The following is an 8,758-nucleotide window of genomic DNA, read 5'->3' as shown; positions in this document are numbered from 1 at the left end:
GGATACATTAACTACTACCTATTGACTTTATTTTTTTATTTTCTTTTTATGTAGTGTGATTTATTTTTCCTTTTAATTTCACTTCTTGAATTTTTTTCCTTATTAGTTATATCGCCACCTTTTATAGTTTATGCAAATCTAAAGCAAACCAGTTATGCTTGTAACAAGTTGTTTGTGCTGATATTTTTATCATTTATGATCATGGATTGATGAAGTGGTGACGTCAGGTGTGGATAGTTGTTTTGTTTATATACTCTTCTCCTATACCATTATTTGGCACTGATTCCCTCCACCCCCTGTTCTCCTCTTTTCCTCTCTTACTTTTTTGTTTCACTTTGACGTAGATAAATGTATTCTCCTCTCTTTCTTTGATTATTTGATGTTAATTCTTCTTCTTTATTTCCTTTTTCAGTTGTTAGTTTAATAAAATTTGAGTATTACTCAGTTGTCTTTGATTTATTTTTACATGAACAATAGTATAATGGTAAACGCTTTGTTATAACTTTGACATATGGTAGTTGAACTGATTTTTGTGTTAATTAGTTGTAACGCATTATCCATGAAGAATGTCTCATATGCTTGATACATAATATATGGGATGGTTCACCATGAAATATTTGATACATTTGGTGGGCTAATGAATTCCCATTCTTGATTCTTTGAAGTTTATATAAGGTAACCTTCAATGAGGCAGCCATTTACTATTAGGGAGGTCAAGGCTTCACATATTGGTCAACCCTTAAGGATATCAAGCATTATAACTCCGTTAAGATGTTAAGCCACTTATGTAGGTTGCAATATATACATGTGAAGATTGTGGTTTTGAAATCTACCAGGTAACTGGTTACAGGACCTCTAATTTCACTAAACTTAGATATAATTTGTCTGTTCTTCTACACCTATTCGTCTTTCATTTAGTATCTGTCAAATAGAAAGTAACTGCTTGCGTTTGAGTGCCCGTCTAGTCATTGTTAGATAAATATAACAAATGGGAAGTTGATCCTTAAACTCTGAAGTCTTAGAATGGATTGATAGCAAGGATGATTATGTAATATTAGATAATGTTTCTGGCTAAGAAATAGTTGGTTGCGCATGTTCCAAACGGTCATGTCTTTCAAACTATGGCTTGTAGTGGAGAACTTACGGGAAAAGTTAGCGATTGTGTTTGATTTCCAAGAATCTTTGGAGGCTACATCTTGTAGTTCATTTTTGGTGTAAGAAGAGCACCTAAATCTCAATAGCTAATGTTAATATGCGCCATATTTTTATCAATCAATTTTACTGTAGTCTGATTCGTATAAAAACTTTGGATAGAGCCATGAACTCTAGTTTGATGAAAAAAGGGCATTACAAAACTAATTCACCCCTTCGCTTATAAATTTTTCCAAGCTAAAAGAGAACCGGAAGAGAATGTTATTACATGGGTTTAAAGTAATTGCTGAGTGGGGTGAATAATTGTAACTTGCAACTAGTTCTTATGATATTCTTTGTTTAAAAAATTGCATTCTTTCATATAGTTCATCATCTTTTCCCTACCAGAGTTGTAACTCTTCATTGTAGCTTTTACCTCTCTGTTTCTCTGTTCACAGGTAGCTTTAAGTGATGTTGTTGAATTAGCAAGAATCTTTCTTCCTTGTCCTTGCTTTGGTTTTATAGCACTTTGTGCCTGCTTAGTTGCAAATACGTACTTGGAAACCATGTCTGTCACTCATTTCAAGAAAAATACGATGAGTAAGCCATCTTCAGTATTAATTACCGTTAGTGAGTATTTTCATGCATCACAATACCATTTCATCGTTTTCAAATGTGAACAGTTTGAGAAATAATGCTTGTTTCCTGAATTTAGTTTGAAGAAACATGTTAGTAAAAGGTCATTTGTGTAATTGCAGCATGTTGCATTCTTAACTTTACTCTTTTACTTTACTGCAAGGTCAAAGCAGCTCTCTTTCTCTTAATATAAAAGAGAAACTAAAACACCTGTACGAAATTCAATTTCAATTTTATCAGATCTGCAGTTTTCTTCAAAGTTCTCTTTACTCTTTCTTTCTTTTTCTTTGAAACTTTCAAAACATGCACACTTTTTCATTGGTTAGCTGTTGGGAATTTTTAACGAAGTAAATGATGATTTGCTCAATTTTGCTGCAGGTATGAACGCAGAGGAGATGAAAAAGAATACATAGCTTGTTTAATAAGCAGAGGAGGGTGATATCTACAAGAAGTTGACAGTCATTGGCTTTTTTCACTCACTCCCATTACATATGATTCAAATTTCTTTCTTCTTGTTTAATGAAAAAAAAAAAATGATGTTACAGTAATAATTTTTGTTGTACAAGATTTTTTTGCAATCCAAGTAATGAAACTTTTCTACAGCAATCGTAATGTTCGTTAAATCATACAATCAGTTTCAACTGCTGCACCGTTCTAGCATTCTCAACTTTACCAAGTGATTACTAGTGTGAATTTCGAGTAAATTTCTACTAGTTGTCTAATATAAGACTAGATCTGAGTCGGTGAAAATTAATATTTTAATGGAAACATTTTTCTTGATTTTCTTATGGTTTTCTCACTCGAAAGACTTCAATGATTGAACCACAACAGGTTGTATATAAAATCGTTAAAGAGCGATTAGTCATGCCTAGGAGATTGTTGATGAATGGCACACCTATCCAAAATAATCTTTATGAACCTTAGGCTTTGATGCGGTTTTGTATGCCTTCAGTGTTTGGGACACTAGAAGAGTTCCTTTCTTCTTATTTAAAGAAAAAATATATGGTGTTACACTAATAATTTTCGTTGTACAGGAATTTTTCTGCAATCCAAGTAATGAAACTTTTCTATAGCAACCGCAAGGTTCATTGAATGATACCATTAGCTTTAGCTGCTGCACCGTTTTAGCATTCTAGGATTGTTGTTGTGACAAACAACCATTGTATGTTGAGTATAACTTGATAGACCAATGTAGTGGGGATAGTTGGATAGCTACTAATAAGTGGTTGTGTTTGGGATTATGAATTTCTAGATCTAGAAGATGTTTCATTTTTCATTATGACGAAGAGCAAGGTGAACCAATCCCCAAAACATTGGAATTTCGAAATCTCATACATGGTGAATCCAGATCAAGGTAATGAAAATAAAATAAAAATATCAAATCAAATATTACTATTGTTGTTGATGATGACCATTTGTCAAAATATTATAAAAAGCTTAGATAGTCTGTTGAAGTTAAGAGAAAATCTAATTGTTTATGGAGATATTTTTGAAATTTTGATAGATACTTTCCAAACTCAATCAAACCACAACACTCAAGACTCAACCCAGAAAAATATCAACAAACAGTAGCCAAACCCAAAAAATAATAGTCAAGTCTGTTTATATTTTAGCAAACCAAGTACACAGAAGAATTAAACTTAGCAGTCACTACCAATAGCACAATCAAAAGGAATACAAAACTTAAACAAAAGAAATAAAAAATAATGTTGGTCCTCGAGGGCCAACTCCTCCCAGATAGTGTTGGACTTCGAGGGCCAACAACCTCCCATTCTCCACTTTTCTCTTTTCTGAATATCCTCTCAAATCTCCTTGCCTCTCCTTTTATTCTACTGACATCTCAATCATCCATTCCCCTAATGCCATCTGTCCCTCCTAAACAAACATCACGCACAAAGAACCTTCTTGCCAACTACCCAAAATCCTCTACTTTGCACCCTTATGTCTCCTACCATAAACCATCATATTATGGGTCTCATCATATTTCCATTTTGATTGAAGCAAACTAAGACTAAGAAGAATACATTGAATTTAAGTAATAATTCTAAATTATGAATGTTTTGTGAGATTATTATATATTATGAGAGATAAATCATTTTTTCTATCATATTCAAAATAACATGGATTTCAAGCTATTTATCATATCAAATTTTAAGCTTTTATTTTAAAACTTATTATAATTTGCATCTATAATATAATTCAATATATATGCAAATTAGTTTTAAGTCGATCTACCTAATTGGTAATATTGGGTCCATATATTATCATATGCATTGGGCCATATATGCTATGCGTATAGCACAAAATAGTATTGTTCATATGCTCAGTTAATATTTTACAATATATTAACTAGTATTGCACTATTAATCTCATTTTTCCTATCTTCCAAATTAACTAAATAATATCCATTTCAGTCAATGGTCTTAGGTGGAAAACGATTACATGAAAGCCTAAAATACAAAAAGATAAATCATGAGGGTAAGGGATAGTATTTTTATTTTTTGAAAAATATTTGTTAAATTTTATCAAAATAAATTCCCTTCTAGTGGTAAATTATTATTATTATCAATGTTTTAAAAACCAACCCGAGGCTAAACCCGGCAAAGAAGCAGGGTCCCGGGTTGACTGGTTTTACCGGTTTGACCAGTGGGTCAAACCGGTGATGTGTTACCTAAAAAAATTTCAAAATTTTTGAATCGGCACATGTTAGCATAGTCACTGTTTATAGCGCACGTTAGCACATATTGACGCTCGCCTTCTTTCCCCTTTTTCGACTATTTTCTCACCCAAAATCGCCCCTGTCACACCCACTGGAATCCCCACCCTCTCCTCTTCAAAACCATACCTTTTATCCCCTCTCATCACTCGTTGATTGCGGGCAATGGATAACGCGTTTTTTCAACTGTCCTTTGCTAGATTTTGGCCGTTTTGAGTGACGAAAACTCCAACCACCACCACCAGTAGACTCACCAGCTACTTCTCTATAAAAACCCTAAAGTTCCAAGCTATTCCACCCACCAATCGCCAACAATCAGAACTAGGATTTCGTCATTTTTTGGCCAAATTTCAGCTATTCTAGTGACTAAAACTTAATCAAACACCATCTCCCAACTCACCTTGATCCACCCTTCAAAACCCTCTAACCCCGATTCATGTTTGCCCGCTAAAAGTCGTCGTTTTTGTCTGTCGAAAGTCACCATTTTCTGCAATTTCATTCACATGGTTTTTTTCCAAAAAAACGGTTGGACTAGCATGTTGCTACAGTACTCCCAGTCCAACCCCGGGTGAATTTGGGTCAAATAGGCCCCCTAATTTTTAGACTTCCTGGCCCGACTCACTAGTCCAATCGGTTGAGCCGAGCCGAGCCGAGCCAAGCCAAGTTTAGAACAATTATTATTATTATCTCTTGACTCGACTCATTGGTCCAACTGGCCGAGCCAGGCCAGGTTTTAAAACAATTATTATTATCTGGGTTAAATAGTCCCCCCCCCCCCCCCCCCCCCCAAGTTTTTAGACTCTCCTGGCCTGGCTCACCGGTCCAACTTTTAAAACAATAATAATAATAATAATAATAATAAGACAGAGGGAGAAAAGGGAGAAAAGGGAGAAAGAGAAGAGAAAAGAGAAAAAGGAGAGGAAAAAAGGGAAAAAGAGAAGAGAAGAGAGAAAATGAGAAGAATAAGAGCGAAAAGAGAGAAAATGAGGAGAAGGTGCATTCCACCAAGAGGTAGAGTGAGAGAACAATGGAGAAATTGAAATGAACCAAGTGAAAAATGAGAGAAATTGAGCAGATCTTGCTATTTAAGAGTTGGAGGACCGAAGAAGGGAGCATTTGAAGCTTGATTAGAGTTCGGCCAAGCTGTGAGATGAGTGGGATATTATTTTGCATTAAGATCATGTTTTCAATTTCATGAATTTATTGTTTATGTATGATTTGCTTGATAATGGGAAACTTGCTTGAATGGCTGTTATTTTCTATGATTTTTGGTGAAATTTTGAAGTGGTGATTGAGGTTTTTAAGTGGACTGGAATTGACTGTTAAGTGCAGTTGCATGTGCTTGGCTGGACTATGTATTAGGAGAGTTATGGCATCATATTTTTCTTGTTTTGGTTGGGCATTATATTAGTAATTATTTGAGGATAATGAGCATGAAAATCTTTAATTAAATTTGAGTTTTCACTTTGCATGTCGCTTAAAGATTATGGTTTGGTTTTTAAGTACAGCTTGTGTGGGATTTTTTATTTTGGATATGTAGTTGGAAGGGGTTTATATTTTGTGCTGAAATCTTGATGCGTGGGGTGTCAAGGCTTGTATGTAAAGAAATTTTAATTATATGAAATTAAATGTTATGTATTCACATTGATTATTCGGAGTGTAATAAATAGTTTCATATTTATAATTAGTTATTGTTTGCTAAACTGGGAGTAACTAGGCTATAGAGAACATTGTTGGGTTTGGTTAATTGAAGGATAAAGAGGGAAGAAATGTTAAAACGGCTGGTTTGTTTACTTTTGAATGGAGAATGAGAAGTTTGAAGTGCAATTGATGGGTATGTGAAATGTGGGAGTCTTGTTTGTAAATGTGAAATTGGGAAATTGTGTTTGTAGAGGTGAAATTGGTTGTATGATGTTGGTAAAGATGTATGGTTATGTTTGTATATGGGAGAAAATTGGAAATTTGTGGGAGAGAGGAAACTTTGAAGGCCAAACAGAACTCCACCGCAGCAGAGATTTTTATTTGTCATAGCAAAATTAAACACGGGAGCACTCCGCCGTGGTGGAGAAATTTCCTTACCACGGCAGGATTCCAAGGGAAGATTGTCATTTCCACAAATATTGAACCACAGGTAGGGGGTTAATTATAAGGATTTAGAAATACAGGGGTTTGACTAGAATTTAAAAAGATAGGAAGTTGACCATAAGGATTTAAAAGTTTAGGTGTTGACAATAGGAATTCAAAGGTTCAGGAGTGGAGTAAGGATTTGAAACGTTTGGCACTAAACTGAAATGAATGAAAACTATAGGGGGTAATTTGATATTTTATGTGTTCATATTTCAGATCGTTGCACTCGTTTTTACATACTGGCGTTATTAAAAATTATATGACACCCATATTGAATACTTGCATGAAGGTATTAAATATCATTAGAGGTTGGGAAATTCAGAGTTGTGATTGTGGAAGTTTTATTTTAGACTGTAACCACCTTTTAGTACCTGTCCCCCTCTAGACTTTAGCTAACACTTATATTTGACCTCATGCACGCATTGAGATGGTCCGTACTATCGAACGATGATGATATATACCATCTTATCGAGACATGACGAGAGCCTGATGAGCTCTAGACAAGATTACACCTTGAGGGTAAACTGTGGGTGGAATATATTATTATTTTACACCCTGAGGGTAAACTGTGGGCGGGATTCTATTATATTGATGCCATATCATGATGCTCTGAGGGTAGACTGTGGGTCGAGTATGGTTATTTAGTGAAAATTTAGCCTTATGTGCATATTGGGATGGTCTGTTCTACCAAACAATGATGTGACATACCATCATACTAGGACAAAAGGAGCTCTAGGCGGGATTGCACCAAGAAGGTATTAGCAAATGTGGGATTTCCGATACCCCTAGGGTAGACCGTGGGTGGGATTCTATTTGATACCATATCATGACAGACAGAGGGTAGACTATTGCTCGAGTATGTATATCCAGTGATGATTATACCAGCTTGATGGTAGACTATGGGTGGTACCAACCCGAGGGTAGAATATGGGTGGTCTAGTTGCTTGTTTGTATTAAGGATTGAGAATCGAGATGTACGATGTAGGTCCCTAGGTACTAGAGTGGTCGTTATAGTGGTTGCATTAACCGAACGAGTGGAATTTGTGAATAACCAGTGGGTATAAACTGGGGTGAAATTTGTAGACGTCTAGGGGGTATAGGCTGGGGTGGAATTTTTGAATACCCCGTGGGTATAGGCTAGGGTGGAAATTGGGGACACTCAGTGGGTACAGGCTTGAGTACAAGTGGGTTTCGTGTCCGGAGGTGCCTACTCAGCTTTGATGATGGATGCATCAGTTTATGTGAATTTTAACATGAATAATCTATGGCATTCGAAAAGCTGGTACGAGTGTGTGGAATTCTTTCTCTGACATGCAAATGGTTTTCCTCATGCATATTTTTAAAGCTAAAAGCTATTTTTCATATATAAACTATTTTATCCACTCACTAGGCTTCCCATCCCAGTTTTTTCATATATAAAGTGTATCATCCACTCACTAGACTTCCCAGCTCACTGTTGTAAAATCGATAACAACAATACTAATTTCAACTTCAAATAATCTCAATTGAAAAATACCCAAAGATCAAATTAAGTGTCTTGACAAACAATCAACCACAAACAAGAGAAAAAATACAAAATATACATGATTTACTCAATTGACCTATACCCACAGAGGTGATATGGAGAAATATTTACTATGAATCAAAAGGAGTAAAAAATTACGAACCACTCAACTCTTGATTACAAAGACTCTCTCTCTCTTATTCACTCTTGATTAAAAATCTTCTTTGATTTTTTTCATTACAGTTTAATTTATTCTTTGCTGATTATCCTTAATCATGCACACATCCTATACAAGTTGTTATGGATTTTCGTAACAACAAAAAATTATACACTTTTCTTTAAATTATGTTGAAATTTTTTATGTATAAAAAACTTGATAATTAAGAAATAGTTATGAAGTCTATATGGTGGGTGCATTTGGTCTATGGTAGTGGCGGATCTAAGATTTTTGCCAAGGGAGGCCTCGCGGCTCCACCATTGTTTGCCAATCAACTAATGAAAACTTCTAAAAAAACCACCAAACCTTGAGTAAAGGAAATAATACAATATCAAGAAACTGAAAAGAAAGAATGCAATACCATGATAGGAACCCACTTCAATAACTCAACAATTTGGCCTGCCCCATGGATCTTTCATGGGCTTGG

Source organism: Pistacia vera, unplaced genomic scaffold, assembly GCF_008641045.1.
Source record: "Pistacia vera cultivar Batoury unplaced genomic scaffold, PisVer_v2 Contig182, whole genome shotgun sequence".
In the NCBI taxonomy this organism is placed as follows: domain Eukaryota; kingdom Viridiplantae; phylum Streptophyta; class Magnoliopsida; order Sapindales; family Anacardiaceae; genus Pistacia; species Pistacia vera.
The sequence above is the reverse complement of the archived record's forward strand: the minus strand, read 5'-3'. Positions refer to the sequence as shown.